The sequence below is a fragment of the Eriocheir sinensis genome, chromosome 28 (assembly GCF_024679095.1).
Source record: "Eriocheir sinensis breed Jianghai 21 chromosome 28, ASM2467909v1, whole genome shotgun sequence".
Classification (NCBI taxonomy): domain Eukaryota; kingdom Metazoa; phylum Arthropoda; class Malacostraca; order Decapoda; family Varunidae; genus Eriocheir; species Eriocheir sinensis.
The window spans coordinates 14673628-14699162 of NC_066536.1; the positions used below are offsets into that span (position 1 = coordinate 14673628).

The following is a 25535-nucleotide window of genomic DNA, read 5'->3' on the forward strand; positions in this document are numbered from 1 at the left end:
TAAGATCGAATAGGTGCCAGCCACACGCCCCTCGCCCCTCGCCTTGACCCGCCCTTCGCCGTGCCCGGAGGAAAGATAAACAGGGGCTAAACAGGAGGGCAAACAGTAAGGTAAACAGGCGGGACAAATATTCGTGTGGCGCCGTAGTCAGTCCGTCAGTCCGTCAGTTAGCCAGTCAGTGTCGCGTAAGTTGGAGCCTCTGTACTGTATCTCGCCCCTCCCTACCTCCTTCCTTCCTTCTCTCCCTCACTCCCTCCTTTTTCTCCCTTCTCTTTGGGTTGACTGCATTCTCTCATTCCGCTATTATGTATTATTTTCATTAACTCCTCATATTTTTTTTCTTTTCCTCATTTTTCCTCCTTCTCCACAGAATTATCCTCCCTCCTTCCCTCCCTCCTTCATCTCCTCTATTTTTTTCTTTCTCTTTGGATTGGTTCTCTTCTCTCATTCCGCTGTTTTGTATTATTTTCATTAACTCCTCATATTTTTTTCCTTTTTCTAATGTTTCTCTTTCACAGAATTCTCCTCCCTCCTTCCCTCTCTCCTTCATTTCCTCTTTTTTTTTCTTTCTCTTTGGATTGGTTCCCTTCTCTCATTCCGTTGATTTGTGCTATTTTCTTTCACTCATCATTATTTTTTCATCTTTCCTTCTCTTCCTCCTTCATAGAATTCTTGCTTTTTTTTTTATTCCTTTCCTTTCATTGCTAATTTTCTTTCCTCTGATTATCTTTCTTCACCATAGATATCTTTTTTCCCTCTCCACGGTTATATTTCTTTACCCACATTTTCTTTCCCCTCATAGCTGTATTCTCTGCCTCAATCATCCATCCCACCCCTTGCATTCTCTCTCCTCTTTGACTCACTGACATTTCGATTAGCGGTGAGGCAGACCAGCTCCTCCCCCTTCATCGAGGCAGCCCGCAGGAGGTCACGGAAGGTTAGCAGAGAAATGAAGAGTGTGAGGCGTGAGGGAGGGACAGCGGGACGTCACGGTGAGGGTATACCTGTCCTGACACCTGGGGACACGATCACCTGTGTTTGTGGGTGTGGGGGTGGATGTGGGGTTGTGAGTGAATGACTTGGTGGGTGGTGTGGATGTGGGTGTGAGAGGATGGCTGTGGATGTGGGTGTGTGAATGTTTATGGAGGGTGGGTTTGTTTGTATGTGCGTGTGTGTGTGTGTGTGTGTGTGTGTGTGTGTGTGTGTGTGTGTGTGTGTGTGTGTGTGTGTCCCCGAGGATTCTAAGGGGAATTTCATCACACCGTGCCCTCCAACCAAACTTGTGAGGCAAAGGGTTCAAAATATCCGTGATGCTGGTGTCGTTACATCCACACACACACACGAACACACACACACACACACTCTCATCCCGCTCCGCTCTTTTTCTCCCGTCCGCCCCGCCCTTTTTCTCCCTCCGTCCCGCCCTTCTCGCCGGGTCCTTGAAGCGCTCTGGTAATGTCGAGGAAAAAACAAATCTACCTGAAAGGCCACGCAGCCAGCCAGGGCCGTCCACATTCTCAGGTTCAGTGTTAAGACCACTATGCACCACTGGACTGCGATAGCCACTCTCATCCCTCTTTCCCTCGCCTCTGAAGACACCACGCGGAGACCATGTACTTTAAAATCTTCTCTTAGTTCCCTTAGGCGTCCCTGTTCTACTTGCTTTTGCCACAGAGGACCCAAGACGTATATTCCAGCCTGGTTTAGTTAGCTTTATTTCACGTGTGTGGGTGTGGAGGAGCTCTCGAGAGGCTGATTCAGTTTTTGTGGTAGTGGAAGTCCGTGTCCAGGTAATCGTCATCCTACTGGTGGTGGTGGTGGTGAGGCTACTTGTTTTTGTGGGCCAGGAGAAGGAGGACCAGCGGAGGATGAGGAGGTGCATGTGTGGGGTGCTCATCACTCCCTCCCCGTGACCCTGACTCCTCTTATATCCCTTATACTTCATCTCCTCTTCTTCTCTTCTCCCCCCCCCTCACCTCTCCTCCCCTTCCCTCCTTCTTCATCCCCTTTGTCAGGAGTTCTCAGTGCATTGATGTCCCTGCTCCTCTTCTCCTCTTCCCCCGCCCCTCACCTCCTCTCTCCTCTTCCCCACCCCTCACCTCTTCTCCCTCCTTCTTCATCCCCTTTGTCAGGAGTTCTCAGTGCATTGATGTCCCTGCTCCTCTTCTTCTCCTCTTCCCCCGCCCCTCACCTCCTCTCTCCTCTTCCCCCGCCCCTCACCTCTTCTCCCCTTCCCCTTCTTCACCCCTCCTTCCCCCCCTTTGTCAGGAGTTCTCAGTGCATTGATGTCCCTGCTCCTCTTCTTCTCCTCTTCCCCCGCCCCTCACCTCCTCTTTCTCCTCTTCCCCCGCCCCTCACCTCCTCTCCTCCCGTTCCCCTTCCTCACCACTTCTTCCCCCCTTCGTCGGGAGTATTCAGTGTATTAATATCCCTGCAGGTCTTCTTCTTTTCTTTTCTACCCTCGCCCACCCTTCTTCACCTCTACCTTCTTCCTCTATCTTCTTCTCACCTTGCTTTCATCCTTCCTCTCCACTCCTCTACTCTAATTTCTTCTTTCCTATCGTTTCCTCTTCATCTCTCCATTGCCCTCCCTCTCATTTTTTTCTCCTCTCACCCCATCAAGCCTCTTCTCCATTTCTCCACCCTCTTTTCCTCTTCTCTTTCGTTTTCTCTTCATCCCTCCACTTCCCCCCCCTATCACGCCTCTTCCCTCTCTTCTGTGTACTCTCCAACCCTCCGCCCCCCCACCCTGCCTATTATCTCCAAAGCTATCAGTATTACCGTACTTTGACTCCTTTATTGTGTTTTCTTGTAGTTTTAGCATTGATAGGAAAGCCCTTTAATATAGATAATGAAGAATATCCTTTTCTTTCGTAGCCTAAAACAGGTCTACTAAAGCCATTCTTGAGATATTCCCCTTCTTACCTGTTTTCTGCTCTGACTCTTGAGATACGATTGAGGTGAAGCGAAATAAAGACCGTTCAAGTCCGTCCCACACGACTAAATATATTCGCCCAATAGCACCCACCATTGCCTTCCTTTTTTTTACTCTCTCGTCAACAGTGAACTATGCACTTAAGGTATTGGCCGGATTTCGTTCATTTTCAAGCTCTCTGGTAATCGTATAATTATGTCCGGTAACTTTCTCTTTTTTTTATCCTCTTGACTTTTTTTGCCGCTGCCAGATTCGCTACTTTCAGATTTTTTTTTCTGATGTTGTTTTGTTTATTTGACTGTCGACCTTTGCATCTTTACCTTTACCTTTCGCATCTTCCTCCTCCTCCGTCCTCGCTTCTTCTTCCTCCTCGTCCTCGTTCTTGTCCTCTTTGTCGTCTTCGTCGTTCACCACCACCACCACTACCCCACCCACCAGCACCATAGCGACGAGCCTAATTGGTGTGGCTGGTGGTGTGGTGAAGAGACGGAGGTACTTGTGGTGTCAGTAGTGGTGGTGGGGATGGTGGTGGTGGTGGTGGTAGTGGCGATGGTGGCGCTATTGTGTGATTTTTTTTTTTTTTCTTTTTTGTCGCCTGTGGGTTGTTGCTGGCCATGTGACTTCTATTAGTGGAGAGAATAGAAGAGGAGGAGGAGGAGGAGGAGGAGGGTGCCGACAAAAAAAGGAGGAGGAGGAGGAGGGTGCCGTCAAAAAAAGGAGGAGGAGGAGGAGGAAAAGGAAGACGAAAAACAAGAAAAAAAGAAAAGTAGAAGAGGAAGACGACAACGCAGAAGATGATGATGATGATGAAGAAGAAGAAGAAGAAGGACAAGAAGAAGAAGAAGAAGAAGAAGAAGAAGAAGAAGAAGAAGGACAAGAAGAAGAAGAACCAGTCAGTTAGTTGGTCATTCATTCAGTCAGTCAGCCACCCACATCCAGTCACCTCGAATGCCCTCTAAGAAGATCACATTCGCTGCGCCGTGCCCACATCGCTGCCTCACCTCTTCGGCGGCCGGGGGATGTGGTGCTGAGGCGTGGCGTTCACTCACCCTCGCCCTCGCCTTCGTGATGTAATGACGACACACACACACACACACACACACACACACACACACACACACACACACACACACGCACCCGCCATGCCGCTCCCTTCTTGCATTCATTTCCTGCATTTTTTTCCTTCTTGAGTCTGCTTGGATGAAAGTGAGATTGTGGTTGAAACTGCATTGCCGTTTTATTCCAGTGATCTCTGTAGTAAGAGTAGTGGTGGTAGTGGTAGTAGTGGTAGTGGTGGTGGTGGTAAAAGTGCGTAGCGTCCTGGAGGTGCAAGGCAGAGCAGGGTCAAGGGTCTTCAGCACCGAGGCGTGAGGACAGGCGTGGCGGGGCTCCTGACGTCACCCGCTGCTTTATGGCCCCACCGCCGACCAGGGAAGGCGACTCACCCCTGTTCCTGACGACTAACACCCCCGAGCAGCGACCAAGAACCGGTGAGTGACGACGAAGATCCACTCACTGACGTCCTCGCCGCTTCACACTGACTCCAAAATTCTACGTAGGCAATAAAATAGATTAAGATCCGTGACGCCATTAGTCCATTCACGCCCCTTGTGATTCTGTGAAGGAAAGGTTGTAAATTGTTTGATGGGGTCGTTTGCGTAAGTGTTGGGCTATTTGAAAGGTAACACATCGATGGGAAAACGCTTTTGAGTCAGTGTTTCGTGATAGCAAAGCGTGCGTCACTCACTTCGTCAGTTTCTCCTTGAAAGAAAAAGTTCCTCTGTCAAGTTGGCGGTGCAGTGATGCCTCGCTGTTGAAACCCACATGCTGCACCTCCTGGCGATGAATGTTGTCCTTTATTTGCATTACGGCTCCGGTATTGCTCTTTCTTGTAGTAGTAGTAGTAGTAGTAGAGGTAGAAGACGTAGAATTTGTTATTGTTCCAAGTGGTATGGTGACGATCCTTAAGATAGTCAGTGTTGGTGGTGCGTGGCGGGACACAGGAAACAGTGGTCCACAAACCCTTAGACTGTGTAATGACTCCCGACGCTGCCACACTGCCACTACTCTACGTCCCCCAACACGCCACCACACCACCACCACACTAACACCAAGACCACCACACCACCACCTCAACATCCCCACTACACTAATTCAACGTTGCCGTCTCCACTTCTTCCATTCAATATTTAATCGGTACACATGAAGATAAGCGCAAGATTAGATATGTTAATGAACCAATAAGATTTAATTAATGAAGGCCTGACTAATTGACTATCTAATCAATCAAGTAAAGTAAATCGAGAAGACGTGACGGTATTGCTGAAGTCATCTTAAACCTTCCTAACTTTTCTTGAAGCACATATTTATTTTTTCAAGTTATCCCTAAAAGTGTAAAGGTGTGAGGGTGTAGGTGGAGGAAGGTGAGGGTGACAGGAGTGATGCAGCAGTCTTGTGTGTGTGTGTGTGTGTGTGTGTGTGTGTGTGTGTGTGTGTGTGTGTGTGTGTGTGTGTGTGTGTGTGTGTGTGTGTGTGTGTGTGTGTGTGTGTGTGTTGTTGTTGTTGTTGTTGTTGTTGCACATATTCTGAGTTTATGATTGATGATTGTGTTTATCCGCATAGCTAAGTGTGTGTGTGTGTGTGTGTGTGTGTGTGTGTGTGTGTGTGTGTGTGTGTGTGTGTGTGTGTGCAGGCAATTTACATGCTTTTCACAATAACAGGACCCGTATGGTTGACCCAGGAGTTTGCTTTTCATAATACACTTATATTTTGCATTTTTTAAACTTCTAGAGAATGAACACACTTTCTAAACACAACCTTTACCTTTCAACAATTGTCCTAGCAAGATCTCTACCTCCAATCACACCTACAGACATAGAGAAACACACCTGGCACTCCATCACTCATTACCTGGAAGAGTTCACACCTGCAGCGCCTTCCCAAACCCCCTCACCCCACACACACACCTGCCGGACAAGTGGCTTTGGTCTGCTTCTCGGCGCTCCCTTCCTCGCCTGACGTCACATTGGGAATTTCCTGCCACTTCGATATGCCCCTGACGTCCACTAATCGCCTTTTACTTTCGCTTTTCTCATTCTACTGCGTTTAAGTTAGGTTAGGTTAGGTTTGGTTACGTTAGGTTAATATAAGTTAGGTTAGTATAGTATAGGTTAGATTAGGTTCTGTTAGGGTAGGATAGGTTAGGTTTGGTTAGGTTACTTTAGGTTAGGTTAGTATAGGATAGGTTAGTATATGTTCTCGCTTCTTCCTTTTTTGTGTTAAGCTGACATCTCCCCGAACTTGAACCTTATGCTCGCGTGTATCTCGGTCTCGTGGGTTGTACAATTCCTTGGAACTCTGTGCGCTTCAAGAGAGGAGTCAACACTGCATAATTGGAGGAGCAGGGCGGGTTGTTTGCACTGTGGCTCCGTCTTAGGCCGCGGCGATGCATTCGTTCTCTGTGACTCGTCTTCAGGTGTCTGAGTCGTAATAGTTGGATGCTGCATCAGCCTCTTGCCGGCTTCGAGAGGTCCTTCTCCTCCTCTTCTCACCCCCCCTTCTCTCCCCTTCTTCATTCCTCTCTTGTCTCCCTTTCTTTCGGCCTCTCTCCCTCCCTTCTCTCTTTTCACTCCCCCTTCCTCTCGACCTCCCTCCTTTCCTTCTCTCTTCTCACTTCGCCTTCTCTCTCCTTCTTCATTTCTCTTTTGTCTCCCTTCCTCCCGGTCTCCTTCCCTTCCTTCTCTCCTCTTCTCCATTCCTCTCTCTTCTCCCTTCCTCCCGGCCTCCCTCCCTTCCTTCTCTCTTCTCACTTCCCCTTCTCTCCTCTTCTTCATTCCTCTCTCTTCTCCCTTCCTGTCGGCCTCCCTTCCTTTCTCTTCTGCGCGTCGTGAGAGAGCAGGAATCATTTGTTTTTTCACCTGTTACGTGTCGCCATCTTCGTGACTGTTCATCAGCCTCGATCAGGAAGCGTTATCGGTGTTTTCCCTCTTGAGGACGCCGCGCAGCCGGGAGAAACATCTGATGGAAACATGGAAATCCCTCTTTATATTTCACGGATTATGATGGACTTGAGTTTCTCCGCCATATTGAAATGTTGACTCTAGTGATCGAACAGTCTTTCAGGTAGGCGGCGCAGTCACTCTTCTGTTGTGGTGAGATGCGTTTTTATCATCACCAACATTATACTCCGTCCCCTTGATGCCATAAGATTACTAAGAACTACAAGAACCTCGAGTCACATGGAGGGGAAGATGGTCCAGCGTGGGGATAGGTCAGGAGCACGCTGAAACAAAGGAGGAGATGGTAATTTGATGAAGTCCAGATTACGTGACTGATGAGCCTGGGAACACTGAGACTAAAAACTCTGTCGGACTCTCCTCACATCCTTTTCTTTACCTCGTGGGAAGACGGCCGGCCATTCCTCCGCCTAGGGACGCTGGAGAACGCATAGAGCAGGTCAAGGTTTCTTTATTGCCTGTTTGTGGGTTTTGTAGTAGAGTGGCAGGTCAGATTTGCTCTTCTTGGGTTTTTATTACAGTAAAGGAAACAGCTCAAGGAGAAAATACAAAATGAAGTAAAAAAGCCCGCTGCTCCTATATCTCTTAGTGTACAGGCGGATCAAAAAGAATATCCATGACCTAACTCTGTGATTCAGCTTGAGAGAGGTCAGAATCTTCCCTCTCACCCTGCCTTTACCTCCACCGACAAGAGGCAGGTCAGGTTTCTTCTTCATGGACTGTTCCGGTATCTCTTAGTGTAGAGGCGGATCAAAAAGAATATCCATGACCTAACTCTGTGATTCGGCTTGAGACAGGTCAGAATCTTCCCTCTCACCCTGCCTTTATCTCCACCGACAAGAGGCAGGTCAGGTTTGTTCTTCCTCTCTTAGTGTAGAGGCGGATCAAAAAGAATATCCATGACCTAACTCTGTGATTCAGCTTGAGACAGGCCAGAATCTTCCCTCTTTCCCTGCCTTCCTCTTCCCTCCGTCGACAAGAGGCAGGTCAGAACTTTCCTCCACATGCAGTCATTACGTAGAGGCATGTCAGAAGGAAGAGTGTCAACCTGTCTCGAGTCACGTGAAGGAGAGAATGTTTCAACGTGACTATTTTTTTTTCCGAGGGCAGGAAAAAAAGATCTTGAATTCGTGGTCTTGTGTCACGTCCAGCACAGTAATGGTCGCGACACGTTCTTCGTAAGGCCGTGACGCACCGGAGTGGCCGTTATGGGCAGGACGCGGCTTCCTTCCTGGTCCTGTCTCGTCCGTCACCACCAACGAGGCTTTCATTTTTCCCTAGTGAGTGACCTCCATGCACTTTTCTTGTCCCCTGCAGTGATTGGTCTTCCACGCTCTAACCCGGGGACACCAAAACGACGAGACAGACTTAGCGCCATATTACTAAACATTTCATCGCCCAAGTTCACCTATTTGACAAGGCTTTCGTACGAGTTTGGGGCATTTCCACGAGTAGTTTTATGACCCTGGTGGTAGTCTGACCCTTCTTCTGTACCGTGAACCTAAAGAAACACTCATTAGAACCCGATTGACCCCCTCTTTGACCTTTAGAAATAGTTGATATGAGAAGCGAGTGTGTCTTATAATACCGGCCTTAGTATTGTATAAAAGGCAGTTTGAAGTGTTTTGAAGTGACGTAAGATGTAAAGAATCAAGTCCCACAGGAAATATCTAAGACGGGGTTTCCAGCTGACTGAAGAAGGAAAAGGAAGAAGAGTGAATGGGGACAGGGACAGGCCGAAGGGGAGGGAGTATGCCAAGGTCTGAGGTCCTCGCGTGGGCAGCCTGATGAGCGATGAGGGAGAGCCTGTGGTGAATATGCAGTGCTGATTATGCTTGCTGATTCCAGGACAAAACTAATGGCTGGTCTTGGCCTGAGAGGAGCACGCGGCCATTATCTGAGTAACCAACCGCGGCTTTGGGATGACACGCCTTTTTGGTCACCAGGAGCACGACGACACGCGAATGTTGATCAGAAAAAAAACTTCCTGTCTTTAGCGTTTTCTTACGTTGCTGTAGCTTGGTATTTCGTGAAACTATAGAGATAAAAAGAAATATACTGTTTTTTTTTATAATTTCCTTGGAGATTCACTTTGCTTTACTCTCAGTTGATGCCATAGATAACTCTCACGCCTTAATCAGTCCCCATTTGTGCAAGTGAAAGAAATGTCGTACAGGAATATATTAGGCTGTAACTTAAGGCCTAAAGGATAAGACATAAAAAAGCAAGCGACCCCAAAATAGATCTGACGAAGAGCATGAGAGGGAGAGGACAGGTGACGGCGGGGATGGTGGTGGTGGCGACGATGAATAGGCGAGAAAGGTGCTTGAAGGAGAGGTAGGTAGTGGTGTAGGGCAGGAGGAGAGGGTAGATGACGATGGAGACAGTATGAATGGGATTTTTGTAGTAGTAGTAGTAGTAGTAGTAGTAGTGATGGTGGTGGCAGAGAAAGGCGCTTGAAGAAAAGGCACTGGTGTAGGGCAGGAGGAGAGGGTAGGTGACGGTGGAGACAGTATGAATGGGATTTTTGTAATAGTAGTAGTAGTAGTAGTAGTAGTAGTAGTAGTAGTAGTAGTAGTAGTAGTAGTGGTAGTAGTAGTAGTGGTGATGGCAGATATACGTGATTTTTCCTATTCTCATTGTCTCCTTCTCCACCTCCTTTTCCTCTTCCTCCTCTCCTTCTTTCTTGTTGGCGGTGAAGGGGCAGCAGGGTAGCATTATGGTGCACCTCTGGGTAGTATTCTGATGGTAATGAGTGACGAGCAATGCAAATGAAAATAAGGACTTGACGGAGTGATAAGTGGAGACGCATAGCATTACCGGACCTGACTGTGAATGAGGAGGCGCATGTGTGTGTGGGGGGGGGGAAGGGGGGGGAGTGTGTGTGAGTGTGAGTGTGAGTGTGTGAGAGAAAAAAAAGACGAACGGAAGAAAACTCATACATAAAAATACATGAAAATAAAACTATACAGATTCGCTTAGACCCCCCCCCCCCCCCCTCCCTCCCTCACACACATAATCCCTCCCTTAATGAAGCTGTTGGTTAATTAATGCCAACGGAGATGAGAAGTAATTTTTCAAGCTGTCACTTATGGGATGTTAAGAAAATTACCATCATTAATATTTCCATCGGGCTTATTTCTGTATTTACTCTAGGTTGAAATTCTGCTTAGGTTCATTAGCATATTAATTATTTTGTTTTCCTGTGGCAAACTCGTAATTATTCTTCTTAATGAGCCTCGCGTGTTAGTCTGAGAGGCAAAGGTGTGGAGGCTATCTTCATTATCTTATTTATTAATGTGTGGGAAGGGGGGGGGGGCGTTGTGTATGTGTGGGGGGGGGAGGGGGGTACTAAGGAGTGGCCAGTATGATGGAGAATGAGCCAAGAACACACACACACACACACACACACACACACACACACATTACGGAGAAGAGGGAGGTTTTAGGAGCTATACGTGATATTTCCTATTCCTCTCAATGTCTCCTCCTCCTCCTCCTCCTCCTCCTCCTCCTCCTCCTCCTCCTCTTCTTAACTGATCTTCCTGTATTTCTTCATCCCTTCGTTCCAGCTTCTGAGAATATTGATGTTTCACGAGTGTCAAACCTTCACGAGGGAAATACTGAGGGAGCAGAACCTTGAGGGACGCCTGGGCTGCACCTCTTGTCCTACACTTCCCGGTCCCTTTCATTTTTCCTCCCTTAACTACTCTCCCTCCCTTAAGCACTCTCCCTTAACCACCCTTCCGTAACCATCCTCCCTTCCTTAGTCACCTTCTGCAATATGTCATGGTGATTGAGTCTTTATTCTGTTGTGATCCGTTCTGTAACTTCAATATTTTCCTTACCCCTTCTGTCTTTATCACCCTTTCCTTGTCCTTACCCGTCCCTTCCCTTCCTTTCCCTTTTTTTGCCTTCCCGCCCCTTCCCTTCCCTTCCCTTCCCTTCCCTTTCTTTGCCTTCCCGTCCCTCCCCTTCCCATTCTATCCCTTCCCTTTCCTTCCCTTCCCTTCCCTTCCCTTTCCTTCCCTTTCCCTTTCCATCCCATCCCTTCCCTTCCTTCCCTTTCCCTTCCCTTCCCTTCTCTTCCCTATCCTGCAAGTGTCGCCCTCTCTCAATCTCCTATTTTCGACCTTCTTCACGTCACCTTTCCTCCACCTTTCTCTTTTCTCTAATTATCTCAACACTCAGCTCTATTTCTGTCCCCCTTGTTTAACTTCACTTTAATTTGCCTCCTTTTTTTCATCTGCTTAACTCCCCTCCGTCTCATGCTCTCTTTCCCTCTCCCTCTCATCATCAGTTTCTCTCCACTTTATTTTTATCTCTTTACCCTGATGCTCTGTTTCTCTTCGTTATATAGCTGTTCGTGACGCCACAGACTCTCTTTGATTATTTTTTTCAGTATCAAGACTTACTGAGCCATCGTTACATTGTTAATTTACGCGGTGGTTCTTTTACTCGCTCTTCATTTACACGGCGGTTATTTTTACTCGCCCGTCCAGGAGTCTCGTCATCTTCATTGGTCTTGGCTCTGTGCGTGCCTCAATTAATGTCTTGTGTGTTTGCTGAGAGGAGCAGTGAGGGCGTGAGGAGAGCGGGGCATGAGCCTACTTGATGTCACCTGAAGTGTCTCCCTAACACCTGGAGGCGAGGCGAGACGAGGCAAGGCATGGCAAGCACCAGTCTGCGGGCCGGTGTGGATGAGAGTCCGTTTTCCCAGCCCTCTGAGTCCTGGATCCATAGTCTCAAACAGCTCATGGCTAACACACCCACATTCCTAAGGCTTTCGTAGAGACTGTGGGCATTGCCATGGGTAGGTTTATGAATCTAGTAATAGTTTGACGAGGCTTCTGCAAGGTGCTGTTTTCCCACCTGGTAGCCGAGTAGAGTGGCCGATTAATTGTCGTGCAGGTGACGTGTAAGGGTTAGGTCGGCCGCCAGTGTCATGAGTGGCCCAGCGGAGGCCCGGCTCATTGGCGCTGTCCCTCATTACGAACCATGATCCTACGAGACCACCTCCCCGACCCTGATGGTGATGTCTGGTCCGCCTCGCCCCGACACAGTACGCCTTGTCATATCCTGCCTGCTTCCTGGACACCCTAACTCCAACACCCATGCCCTGCCCTGCCCAGCCTCACTATGTCCTGCCACACCATATCATCCCTGCCTCCTGAATACAATAACCCCAACACCCATGCCCTGCCCATCCCAGCCTCACTATGTCCTGCCACACCATACCCTGCTCCACCCTCAAAGTGCCATACCGCATCACTCCTCGTCCATGCCCCTCCTATACGTCCCATCCCTGACCCTCTCTCCTATCATTCTGCCTCATATCCTCCCTGCCTCCTGGACACCTTAACCCCAACACCATACCCTGCCCTGCCTCCTGGACACCCTAACCCCAACACTCATGCCTTGCCCTGCCCACTCCACTATGTCCTGCCACATATCCTGCTCCACCCTCAAACTCCCATACCGCATTACTCCTCGTCCGTGCCCTTCCTATACCTCCCATCCCTGACCCTCTGTAGTATCATCCATCCCACTATTCACAACCCCGCAAGCCTTCATCGCAGTCTTCTTCAGGTGCCTTCGTTCATGCCTTCGTCTGCCATTTTTCATTCCTGTGGTCCGATGCTCCAGCTTAAGGGTCAAGGAGAGAGGGACGTGGCGGGGCGGCGGCGGCGCTGACGGTGACTCGCGGCAAGAAACACGAACCGCCGCCGCTGATGTAACTTTGTAATTGTGAGTGGCGGGTGAGTGATGCGCTGCCTGCACCGGCCCCCCCCCCCTCCGCCCCCCGGCCCACCAGCACCTGTAATGGCGTAATTGGGGTAATAACCTCAGGACTCACGAGACGCACCTGTGGAACTGATGCTGATAGTGAAAGTGGGGGAAGGAGGAGGAGGAAGAGGAGGTGGTGGAGGAGGAGGAGGTGGTGGAGGAGGAGGAATCGGTGGAGGAGAAGTTCGGGGGGAGGGAGGAGGAGGAGAAGGAGGGGGTTAGGGTGGTGGTGGTGGTGGTGGTAGCAGCAGGAGTAATAGTACAGCGAGGTAAGGAGTTCCAGGAAGAGGGCAGACAGACGGCGGGGTGCTCGGGTGGCGGTGCCTCTACCCGCCCCCCTCCCGCCCCTCCCCATCTCCCTTCCCCTCCTCCCCTCCTTCTGAGCCCAAACTCATCTCCGCCGTAATTAAAGATGCCGTGTTTTAATCATGAGAGGAATCTTTATCAGTGAAGCAAAGAAAGTCCTAACGGGAGGTACAACTTGTAGCCAGGTAAAATGAAAGCCCGAGCAGCGTGTCTTACTGGGGCCGCTTAGTGCCCGCCTCCTTACCCAGGCCTCCATGCGATGGCTTCCCGTGTGGGACTCTGTGTATTGAAGATGAAATTCTTATGGTGATTACTTGTCCCGTGGCTGAGTGTTGCGGGGAGCGCAGCGAGGGTGCGTGATGGGGCGGGCGGTGGCGCCCTCGCGCGGCGCGGGTCTCAGGACAGCCAAGGTTCCGACCCGCCGCTTATAACTGTCCGTGGCTGGGCGGAGGACTCAGTCCGTCTCAACGGCCCCCACGTCTCGCACACGCTCCCTCCTCCGCCGGGACTCCAGTCAGGGACAGCCTTCACCCCGGAGTGTCCCTTGCAGTCCCAGGGCCCGTGACGCCAGCTAGCTGCTGCTGCTGCCCGAGTCACCGCGCCCTAAGCGGAGCGTCCAGGGAGACGGGCCAGACGTGTGTAGTGGTGCTTGTGGACTGTGTTTTGGTGATCAGTGCCTGTGTGTGCCCAAGGGATAACACTGGCTGTGTGTGGAGGAGGCACCGCCGCGCCGCACAGCAAGCCCAGCCACAGCGTGAAAGTGACGTTGCGGAGACTGTACTGCAGAAGATAGCCCGGCGGCCCGACCGTTCCAGAGGTGCGTGTGTGTGCTGTCCTTCCCTACATAGACACACAAACATACACATACATGTACATCAGTGCCACAGTTAGTGTCCTTGTCTTCCACCATAAAACACACCAACGCCTGTGACGTCGCACCGCACATAACAATGCTTCATTACGTTTATGCGCTAAAAGCCAGCTGAACCCAAGTGCTTTGATACTGATGTGAGAACCAAGGAAATCTCAATGCCATGCAAAAAGTGAACCCGTGGAGCGTCACGCGCCGCCCTGCGAGGGGAGCCTGTGCGCCGCGGCGGGGCGGCAGTGCAGAGGAAACAGATTGCTTTTATTTGTTGAAGAGTCCATTAAACGCCTTTACGTCTATTTATTGAACTATAACGGAGCCTTTGGTGAAAGTCTCGGCGGATGATTCTGTGGTGACGTGTGACCACCGGGCGACGGAGGGGCAGACGGAGGCAGACACGCTCTTCCCACGTGAGGAGGAGACATACTTTGTGTTGGAGGCTGAGGAACAGCAGACTACTCACTCGCTAGATATAGCCTGTGTGTGTCTCAAGGCGATCCGGTGTAGGTTGTGCTCGGCTCTCGGTAACTTGGTTGTCTGACCACTTCTCCCACCCACCGCAGCGCGCCCAGGCCCACGCCCACAACGCCTCACGCACCCCGCCCACAACAAGAAAACTAATGAGCTTGCGCCGGGCGTCGAGAGATAATTTAAAAGACAAAACCGTAGCATCTCCAATTGTAGTAGTAATAGTAGTAGTAGTAGTAGTAATAGTAATAGTGGTTGTGGTTATAGTAGTGGTAGGGGCGTTGTAGCTCACCAAAACGCGCTGAATCGGATAGTCTTGACGGCGCTGGCAAAATGAACTGATCCAGAGAGTCCGCCAGACGGTCAACGCGCGGGGATGAGTAACCAGGCGGCCAGACCAGGTGGAGTGCCCGCCAGGCTGCCCCGTGACCCGCCGGCTGTCCTGGAATGAATGGGACGCGGCTCGCCCGACCCTCCCTCCTCCCGCGGCTCCCCGTCAGGCCCCGCGGGGATGTGCATAGTTCAGTGTCCGAGGAAAGTGAAGAGAAGCGGACGTGGGTTCTTAATCACCCCTTCTAATTTGCATTGAATAACAACTCCGCGTCTTTTTTGCCGTCATAATACGTCCTTGCCGCTGTCATGTCTCGACATTAAGTCGTGTTTAATGTCCTACAACGAAGAGAGACGACGCTTTATGTAGCTTTTTTATCGTTCGCCTCCCGTGGCCCGTAAGCACGAGTTGGCGGGGACGTAGATGTGTGTGTGTGTGTGTGTGTGTGTGTGTGTGTGTGTGTGTGTGTGTGTGTGTGTGTGTGTGTGTGTGTGTGTGTGTGTGTGTGTGTTTCAACTGGTCTCGCACTGAACCCCAAGATCTCGATAGGCATCACTGCGCTTAAGACTTCCTCGTGACAAGAAAAAAAAATGAAAATCACCAAACCGTTACCTCTATTTTCTTTCCAAACTCAACACCAGTATAAAGAGACCCTCCTTAGTAACAAACATACACATACACAACGGCCTACCTGTGAAAAAAAATATATAAGCCCTCGTAAACCCATCATCTGAGTGTGAAAAGGGAAAAAAAAAGTTGACATTCTTTCACGTTAGTTTAGTGCCCCCTGATTTTCGTGTGTCGTCCTCATCACAACACCGGCGGTCGTGACTCCCGTGTTCTCCTTATAAGACGCCAGGTGTTCTCAGAGGCAGAGGCGCAGGACAGACCGCAACAAACACGCTGACTAATGGACGTTTTGTGGCGGTGATGGACGAAGTGTTGATCCCGAAGGCTTTTACAGTGGAGCGGAGATGTTGCCGGACTAGGAGTGGGGTCTGTGTGGGACTGGTAGGAGGGAGGGTAGGTGTGGGCGCTGCTGGAAGTGACTGAGAATGTCTGGGAATGTGTCTGTGTTGCGTGACCGGCATGGCAGAGATGGGCCTGTCAATGTGTCTGTGTTGTGTAACCGGCATGGCAGAGATGGGCCTGTCTGGGAGTGTGAGAGTGTGAAGCTTGTGATATGTGGGCGCTGCTGGAGGTGTCTGTGTATGTCTGAGAACGTGCCTGTTGTGTATATTGGTTATATAATGGGGTGACGGGCATGCCAGATCTGGGACGGTCTGGTTGTGATTTCACGTGGATGGTAGGCGTTGAGATGGCAGGGTAGCGTCTGTGTGGGTGTCTGTGTCCGTCGGGTTTTAAGTTTGTACTATATGTAAGAGTTCTGTGTTGGTTTGATTATCGTGGGTGGTGTTTGTGCATGAGGTGGGAGTGTTTGTGCCTGTCTGTATGATCTGACGTGTAGAGGTGATAGTGGATAGTGGATAGTGATAGTCTTTAAAAGGTTTGGCGAGGCTGTGTTCCTCCTCCTCCTCCTCCTCCTCCTCCTCCTCCTCCTCCTCCTCCTCCTCCTCCTCCTCCTCCTCCTCCTCCTCCCCTTCTTCAACTCGTTCATTTCGTATTTCTCTCTTCCTGTTTCTGCGACTCCTTTAAGCCTACTGCCCATTATAGGTTCTGCGGTCAACATTACTAGTGCTCTCTCTCTCTCTCTCTCTCTCTCTCTCTCTCTCTCTCTCTCTCTCTCTCTCTCTCTCTCTCTATCTATCTATCTATCTATCTATCTATCTATCTATCTATCTTTCTATCTATCTATCTATCTCTTTCGCTCTCTCGTAATAAAGGATGACTTGGTATTTATTCTTTCATCGCGGTGTTTGTTCTTCGTGTTTTCGACTCCACTTTCTTTGTGTGTTTTCTATACAAGTGATGTTAATACGACTCAAGTTTTAATTTGATCGTCAATAGTTCTTCTTAAATGTAATACACAGTAACACACGAAGGCACTTTTTTTCAGCGTATTTTACTATGTCATGTTTGTGTGTGGTTTTTTTTTTTTATGTTTGAAGTAATGACAGAAAATGAAATCGTGTAACTACTTTCATTGTAAAATCACACGGTATTATTATTTTTTTATTATTCTACCTAAACAAAGTCGAATGTAAGGAAAAATAAACGTCTGTAAACAGAGCGACGTTCATTGAAAACAAACAAACAAACAAAACACAGACTAAAACACACACACACACACACACACAAATACACCACATAAACACCTCACAACGTCACAAACAAGCAAATCAGTAAAAAAAAAAAAAAAACACCCGGAAAAACACTACAACAACCCCTTGACTCACCCTTCCCTTCCTTGAAATAATTAAGCGCGCTGTTTGGGGCCGATTTCGTGTTTCCTGTGTGTGAGTTTGCGTTAATAAGGATCCCTCGTATGTGTGTGTGTGTGTGTGTGTGTGTGTGTGTGTGTGTGTGTGTGTTTGAAGGTTATCTGCGGTTCTGTTTTGTGGGCAGGGTCAAGATAAGAGAGAGAGAGAGAGAGAGAGAGAGAGAGAGAGAGAGAGAGAGAGAGAGAGAGAGAGAGAGAGAGAGAGAGAGAGAGAGAGAGAGAATAAAATCTAGATCTGAGAAAGGAAATCAGGTTAACATGAGAAATAATTACTCTCACAAATAACCAGATGGACAGGAAAGAAACACGTACACGACAGACACCAACACACACAATAAAAAGAAACAGACTGGTAGATAAACAAACGACAGTACGGAAGATAGATAACCTCACCCACCTGGTCCACCTGATCGGGATGGTGCGTGGTATTCCTGAGGTGGGGTGGGTTGCAAGACAGATGGGTGTAGACAGGTGTAGTAGAAGGTGATAGGTGACAGTAGTTGAGGAAGGCAGGTGAGCAAGACACAGGTGAACAGAGGTGACTAAGGGACAGGATGGGCAGGTAAGCAGACAACAGGTGGGACGGTGAAGATGGGATGAAGAAGCAGAAGAAGAAGAAAAAGAAGAGGCAGGCGAATAAAAATAAGAGGAAAGAATAAGAAGGAAGAAGAGGAAACAGAAAAAAATAAGAAGAAGAAGAAAAAATGTAGAAAGACAGGGACGAGAAGGAAAAAAATAAAGAGGACAGGAGGACAGGTGGCAGCGGCTCTGACTAGGCAACAAGACAGACAAACAGGAGAGCAGATTAGACCAAGAGATAGACAGACAAGATGGACATTTAAACTTACATCTAGAAGGACACGGACAGACAGGAAAGAGTAAATGTCCACAAAAGTGAGTAGATATCAAAACATATAGATGAGCTACCAAAAAAGTGAGGTACATGGAAAAAAACAAAAGGATGAAGAAAGAAAGAAAGAAAGCAAAGTATAGAAGAGACATTTAAGAGAGGAACTTATAATGGAGAGACATGATAAGCAAGTAGTAAAGATAAAACAGACAGACAAATAAAACTAGTCAGATATATAAGGAAGAGAAACATACGAGAAATAGAACAGAGAAGAACAGAGCAGAATGAGCAGACTTTACAGACAGACAGACAAGCGAACAGATCCGAGGAGAAGATAAGCTGGTGAATCATGCGATACGTGTGCCAGTAAATGACAGGCTTTGCGCGGCTTTATGACCACGATCAGGGAGTTAGACAGACAGAAAGGCAGACAGATAGACAGACGGCTCGCACCTCAGGCACACTCACCCCAGCTCCCCCTCACCCCAGCTCCCCCTCACCCCCCAAACACCTGTCTATCCATTCAGTCAGGTGCAAGTGAACAGCGCAGACCGACTCTCTCTTTCCCATATACGTGTTTGATGTTTGCTTTTTAATTTTTTTATTCTAATATTTTTACTTGGTTTATATTTTAACAAGGGAAACATTTATACACAGAGGAAGAAAGTTTATTTGCTTGTACCATTTACGATTGAAATACCAATAAAAAATCCACCTATGACCAGGAAATTCCACACGCAAATGCACGCACTCACACACACACACACACACACACACACACACAAGGACACACAAAAACAATCCACCTTGAATGAACACTGCAGGGAGTTGTTCAGGTCTATTAATATCAGGAGTGTCAGTTGATTTTTTTTTCCTCTCGCCTGTCAAGAAAGATGATGAGGCAGAAGAAGGAGTGCCGCTGCGTGGAAAAGGAAGACAGGCATTTGGCAACACTGCAGGGAAAGGTGGAGGAAGGTCTGCGTACCCTGCCCAGGTGGTAACACTGAGTGGGTCACCTGCCCTAGTAGTATCTTAGGTGAAGGTGGTGGCGTAAGACCCAGACAGGAATTGAAGTAGGAAAGGTAGTGGTGTGTGTGTGTGTGTGTGTGTGTGTGTGTGTGTGTGTGTGTGTGTGTGTTTGTGCTTGTACGTGTGTGTGTCCTTGGGTGTTTGTGGTAATGAGCTTTTGTGTTTGCTATCGGAAGACCAACCTCATGAGGGAACCGATAATGTGTTTGTCCACAGTCATATCGGGAAGGACAGGAGGCGCCTTTGTGAGCCATGAAACAAAGGTGGGACGCTTTAGAGGCATACGAAGAACAGGCGTAACGTGTATGTGTGAAGGAGAAACGAATAAATAAGAGAGAGAGAGAGAGAGAGAGAGAGAGAGAGAGAGAGAGAGAGAGAGAGAGAGAGAGAGAGAGAGAGAGAGAGAGAGAGAGAGAGAGAGAGAGAGAGAGAGAGAGGCGCCGAGGTGTCTGGAGAGGAGTGAGATGGGTGGGGGGGTGGGGTTGGGGGCAGGTTAGTGTGGAGGAAGGGGTCTGGATGGCTGGCTGGTCACCGCTCCGACCCGGCGTGTGGCGTGCGTCTGGTATGTGTGTGTGTGCGTGTGTGTGTGTGTGTGTGTGTGTGTGTGTGTGTGTGTGTGTGTGTGTGTGTGTGTGTGTGTGTGTGTGTGTGTGTGTCCTACCTGTGTCTACCTAAGTGTTCACCTGCCTGGGAGACACACCGTAAGAGGGCAGTCAGGGGTCAGGTGTGTGTGTGTGTGTGTGTGTGTGTGTGTGTGTGTGTGTGTGTGTGTGTGTGTGTGTGTGTGTGTTTGTGTTTTCTCTTCATCCCAAGTGTTGATTCTGAAAACAAACACTCAAGATTTTTTTAAAGGCTTCGTAAAGTACTATTTTTCTCGGTTTCTGTTTCCTTTTTCGGTATGTTCGTGTTTGTTTACCTGTCTGTGTCTGTGTGTGTGTTTGTCTGCCTCCTTTTACCTTAGAATCTGTTTCTTCTTTAGCTTGTATGTGTTTGTTTATACCTCTTTGTCTGTCTGTCTCTGTGTGTCTGTCTGTCTGTCTCACTTTATCTTCCAATCACCCACGCACTCCTCATTTTTTTATTGTCTGTGTTTGTTTATCTGTCTGCCTGTCCGTCTCTGTGTCTGTCTGTCTATCTATCTCCCAGTCACCCAAGCGATCTTCACTCCCGTCACCATTTCACCCTTCCTCTCCTTTACTCCCTCACCCTTCACCCTTTACCCCTCCACCCTTCCCTCCCCATTACATTACATTACCCATTCACCTTCCCTCATCCCCTCAACATTACCTATTCACCCAGGAAGTGTCCGTTTTACCTTGCCTCTCCAGGTACTCCCCATGAATTCGTGTTTAATATAAGGAGTTTGGTTTTCTGGATAAATACTTCCCGCTGAGTCCCGTGAAATGGCTGGAGACGAAGGGAAGAAGGGAAGGGAAGGGAGTAGAAGAGGAATGAAGGAAGGGTGGTTAGGGGAGATAAAGGGAAGCGGGATGGTTGGATAGAAGGGATGGAGTAGAAAGAAAAGACAGAAATGGAGGAGAAAAAGGAAGAAGAAAGAGAGAAGAAAAGAAAAAAGGAAATAAAGCAAATCAATAAAGGGAGAGAATTGATAAAACTAGATAGAAATATATATAGACAGATAAATAGGTATATATAGAGAGATAAGAAGAGGTAAGACGGAAAGGTATTTGAGAAGCTAATCAAGCAAATGTTACCTGTACAATCTATTAACCTGTACGGAAATCTTACCTGTGCTTGCGTTTGGGGATTTCTGTATTGCTGTTGTTCTATTAGTCTTGTTTATTTGCCTGTTATTGTTGTGTTGGTAATAACTATTGAAGGGCAGGGAAGTGGATAGTATAGGGGGAGAAGGGGAAAGGAGGAGGAAGAGAATGGGTGAATAGAGGTAATTATTATGATGAAGAGTTGAAGAGGAAGAGGAGCAAGAGAAGGAGGAGGAACAGGAGGGGGAAGGGAAGAGGAATGAGATAAGGTAGGGGGAGAAAGGAGAAAGAGGAGGAAGTGGAAGGTTGGATATATGTGAGTCTGATGATGATAGGAATGATAAAGGTGGGTGTAGTGATGATGATGGTGGTGGTGGTGGTGGTGGTGGTGGTGAAGGTGTTGGTGATGGTGAAGGTGATATTGAAGGTGTTAGCTTATTATAAAGGTGACGTCACATGCCTTGGATCAACTAACACACAGACTGACGAGGCGGATATCCTGCGTTTTTTATTATGCCGTGAACCTTGTCTTGGGCGTTGGCTGTGTGTGTGTGTGTGTGTGTGTGTGTGTGTGTGTGTGTAGGTAGGCAGGTATGACTTCTAACTATTATTTTCCTCATTATTTTTCTTATATCGCTTTTTATTTCTTTTTATTGCCTATTATTTGTTTTTATACACATTTTTTATCCTTTTCCTTTAAATCATCACTTAAAACTTACTCGTAAAACAGCATTATTTAACTATGCACTACTCTTTTTTATCTTTTTATTCCTTCGGGTTTTTTTTAATTCATGTTTTTTTCCTTGTTTCATTTTCTTCAACACTTTTCGAGGTCGCTTCTGAAATGCATTATTTAACTTCACATTACTCTTTCTTTTCCTTCCTCTTTATTCCTTCTTTTTTTCACTACTTTATAATTATTTTTTTCTTGTTTCTCTCCATTTCTTCAACACATTTCGAGGTCGCTTCTGTCATTTTCTTCAACACATTATTTTTCTTGTTTCTCTCTCTTTCTTCAACACAATTTTCTTTCTTGTTTCTCTCTATTTCTTCAACACATTTCGAGGTCGCGTCAGGAGGGTCGCTTCGAAGGTCCCGCCATAGTGTTTGTTTTTTTGGCCCAAACGTGAGTTGAAGGTCGTTGTGAATGACTCCTAAATTACAGCGGCGTGAGTAAATAATAATAATATACTCAGGTGAGTCAGCAGAACGCACGTACAAACACACGCGCCACAGAGAGAGAGAGAGAGAGAGAGAGAGAGAGAGAGAGAGAGAGAGAGAGAGAGAGAGAGAGAGAGAGAAGAGAAGAGAAAGGAAGGAAGGAAGGAAGAGGGAAAGAAAAGATAGAAAAGAAAATAAATATAAGAAAAGAAAAGGAAAAGAAAACAAAAATATAAAAGAGAAGAGGAAGAAAGAAAGAAAGAAAGAAAGAAAGAAAGAAAGAAGAGAAATGAAAAGAAAAGAATAAAGAACAGAAGAGAAGAAAAGAGAAAGTAAGAGAAAGAAAGAAAAAAAGAAAGAACAAGAGAGAGAGAGAGAGAGAGAGAGAGAGAGAGAGAGAGAGAGAGAGAGAGAGAGAGAGAGAGAGAGAGAGAGAGAGAGAGAGAGAGAGAGATGAACAGATAGAGAGAGAGAGAGAGACATATACAGGTCACACTCTTTTTTTTTTATTTGGTCACGGATATCGGGTGCTCATCTCCATTCAAACAGGTGTCAATGGGGGGGAGGGGGAGGGGAGAGGAGGGGTCAGGTGTGTGCGTATAGAGAGGCATAGTAGACAGTTGCAGTGTGTGGCGGGGACAGGTGTAATGAACGGGGACAGGTGTGAGGCGTGTAGGCAGGTGTTGTTTGTGGCACGCTCTCGGGTTGGTGTGTTAGAATGACATACGTAGCGGTGTGTGATGTGTTTATATAGGTGCTTGCGTGTGTGTGTGTGTGTGTGTGTGTGTGTGTGTGTGCGGTAAAAGCGTGAGCAATTCTTTCTTTCTTTCTTTTTTCTCTCTCTCTCTCTCTCTCTCTCTCTCTCTCTCTCTCCCCACACACACACTAATATCCAAAATCCTAATCCCTTTTTTATGGAGAGATTTATGTTAACGATTCCCAGCCACTTGGTTTTTATCTTAACTTTCCATCCGCATTGCAAACCCTTTTTTTATTATATTTCCCTTCGTTCGTGAGGCCGTTAAGCAGGTTCCTAATGGCGAGCTTATGTAACCTTTATGGACATGTCTTTCATCCCTGACCCTCTCCTTGACATGCCTTCTTTGTATACGTGAATATTCGTCTTCATCTCCCATCTTCATCCTTCACGTTTTTCCTCTTTCTTCACCCTTGCCTCTTTATCTTCCCTCCTCTTCACCCCTTGCATCTTTATTTTCCTCTCCCACTCTTGCTTCTACATCCTCTTCCTCTTTCTTCGCTCCTGCCTTTCATTCTCTTTCTTCACTCTTGACTTTCATCCTCCTTCCTCTTCACCCCTTGCCTCCTCATTTTCCTCTCCCACTCTTGCTTCTTCATCTACAGTCACGCTTGTCCTCTTTCTTCACCCCTGCCTCCTCCTCTTCTTCTTCACCCGTTCCTCTTCATCCTCCTCCTTCATCCTTTACGTTTCTCCTCTTCGTTGCCTATTTTATGCTTCTTTCCGTCATCCAGGATATTATTGGTTGTTCAAGAGTCTCCTATGATCCTATGCAGCTTTCATTTTAAAATCTATTCAGTACATTTCTTCGTGTTTTCCTCTTTTTATAACCGAAGAGACATTATGCTGAAATAACCCGCTCTCTGCTGCTGTGATGTTCTTCGTTTTCGTCACTTTCCTGAGGTTTTTATTATTTCTTTCTAACATGGAGAACTTTTAAACAAGATCGCAATAGTGGCACGCTTCTTCGTCGCTTTCTTCTGCCTTCAATTTTAAACACAGTGAACGTTTGATTTGAAAATTTACTCACGTTCCAACACTTCACTTCTTCCGCGTCGTTATCTTCATCCCTCCTTAAGTTCTTTTCAGCATTCTAAACATCTGTCCGAAGCCCGCTCGTCTCTTTTTATAACCTTGAAATTCATCCTCCTCACCACTTGCTTCTCGCTCCTCGGATCTTAATGATGCTCAACGTATCTCTGAAAATTCCTCACCTCTCTGCCCAACCTTGACACACCTCCTCCTCCTCCTCCTCCTCCTCCTCCATCTCCTCTTCCTCACTTCCATCGTCTTTATTTCTTCTCAGGTGTCTTCAAACATAACACTTACCTATGGACGGCTCGCACCTCTACCTAACCTTGACCTCCCTAACTCCTCTCAGTCTCCGTTTTCTTTAGGCCCTTTTAAAAACATAATTAACATTGATCAAGAGCCTACCCGCCCCTCACGTAACCTTGCATCCCTCCTCTGTTCCTTACCTCCCTCACCTCCTTCCTCACCCTCCATTGCCTCCTCCCGCTCGAATAGCTATGTATGATCTTGATGGGAGGTGTATGGATGCGTGGAGGGACTTTGCTGGCTTGATCTTGGTGACAGAGGGAAGAAGGGAAGGCAGTACATAAGAACATAAGAACATAAGGAGTCTGCAAGAGGCCGGTGGAGCAGAATGATGAAAGGGTGACATGGTGAGAGATGGTAGTAGCTTGTCAGGCTGTTGTGGTGACGAGAAACTAAGCAAAGCACGAAAATGATAATCAACAACCCGCTACGAACGCATCCATAAATATTTAAATATATAGAAGAGGAAAAATATAAAGAATGATAATCAACGAAACGCTTGTAACGCATCCAGTAAAGTTTAAATATAGAAAAGATAAACAAACTAAAAGCAAAAGATAAACGTTGAGTTATTTACGACTCGACACAAAGCGAAGCCATGAAAAAATAAACACATAAATAGATAAAAAAGAAAATATTGAAGACTTGGACATACTAGTTAATATCAAAGGGTGATAAATAGATAAATAAAGCTGACAACGAAATTCGTAAAAGGAAATAAAGAATAAACGTGTTTCTGCATGAATGGAAAAAAGGATGCACATAGATAGAAAAAAACTATTGAAGACTTGAACATACTATAAAATAAAGAATAATAAGTAGAGATGGCAACAAAACTAAAAAAAGAAAAAAAGAATAATGTGTTTCCGCATGAATGAAAGGACAGAGAAGCTAAATAATGTCAGATAAGAGAGAGAGAGAGAGAAGCCAGGTAGAGGCAGGTAAGGGGAGGGTTAATAAGGCGTGTCGGGGATGGGGAAGCTGAGGGTAGATAGGGGATGCCGAGGACAGGTGAGCGTGGGAGAGAAAGAGTCGTCAGGCAGGTGTGTGGCGGGTGAGGGGCGTGGATGATGGATGAAGAGCCAGACTAACACGTGGAATTACGAGTGTGTGATAGATGAGTGCCCTGGAGGAGAAGGTAGAGGAGAAGGTTAAGAAGAACAAGAAGAGGATAAGTAAGAACAAAGATACAAGAACAAGAGAAAAAATAAAAGAACAGTTAAGAGTAAGGGATAGAAAAGACCAAAAGAAGACAAACAAGGACAACGCGAAGAACAATAACAAGACGAACAGTAAGAAGAACAAGAAGAACATAAGTAAGAACAAAAATACAAGAACAAGAGAAAAAATAAAAAGAACAAGAGTAACGGATAGAAAAAAACAAAAGAAGACAAACAAGGACAATGAGAGGAACAATAATAAGATGAACAATGAGTAGGAGGAGGATTAGGACAGCAATAAGGACAAATTAAACGAATTCGAGGTACAAAGGAGAGCAGATACCCCATATGACTATCGGAATGAAGCGTGGAAGATAGATTAAGAGCCAGACAAGTGCTTGGAT

General features: G+C 47.1%; 1 protein-coding gene across 5 annotated transcripts in view; it reads left to right on the forward strand.

Moving 5' to 3' along the window:
• LOC127004610 (A disintegrin and metalloproteinase with thrombospondin motifs 1-like) overlaps positions 1 to 25535 on the forward strand; it is a 132372-nt gene that overhangs the window by 19573 nt on the left and 87264 nt on the right. The window contains exon 1 of one of the 5 annotated variants that reach the window (XM_050872622.1): positions 13476 to 13861. The exons of the other annotated variants lie outside the window; for them this stretch is intronic. The gene's annotated coding sequence lies outside the window, so the exon portion shown is untranslated. Of the gene's footprint in view, positions 1 to 13475; positions 13862 to 25535 lie in introns of those variants that run through there. 5 annotated transcript variants of the gene reach the window in all.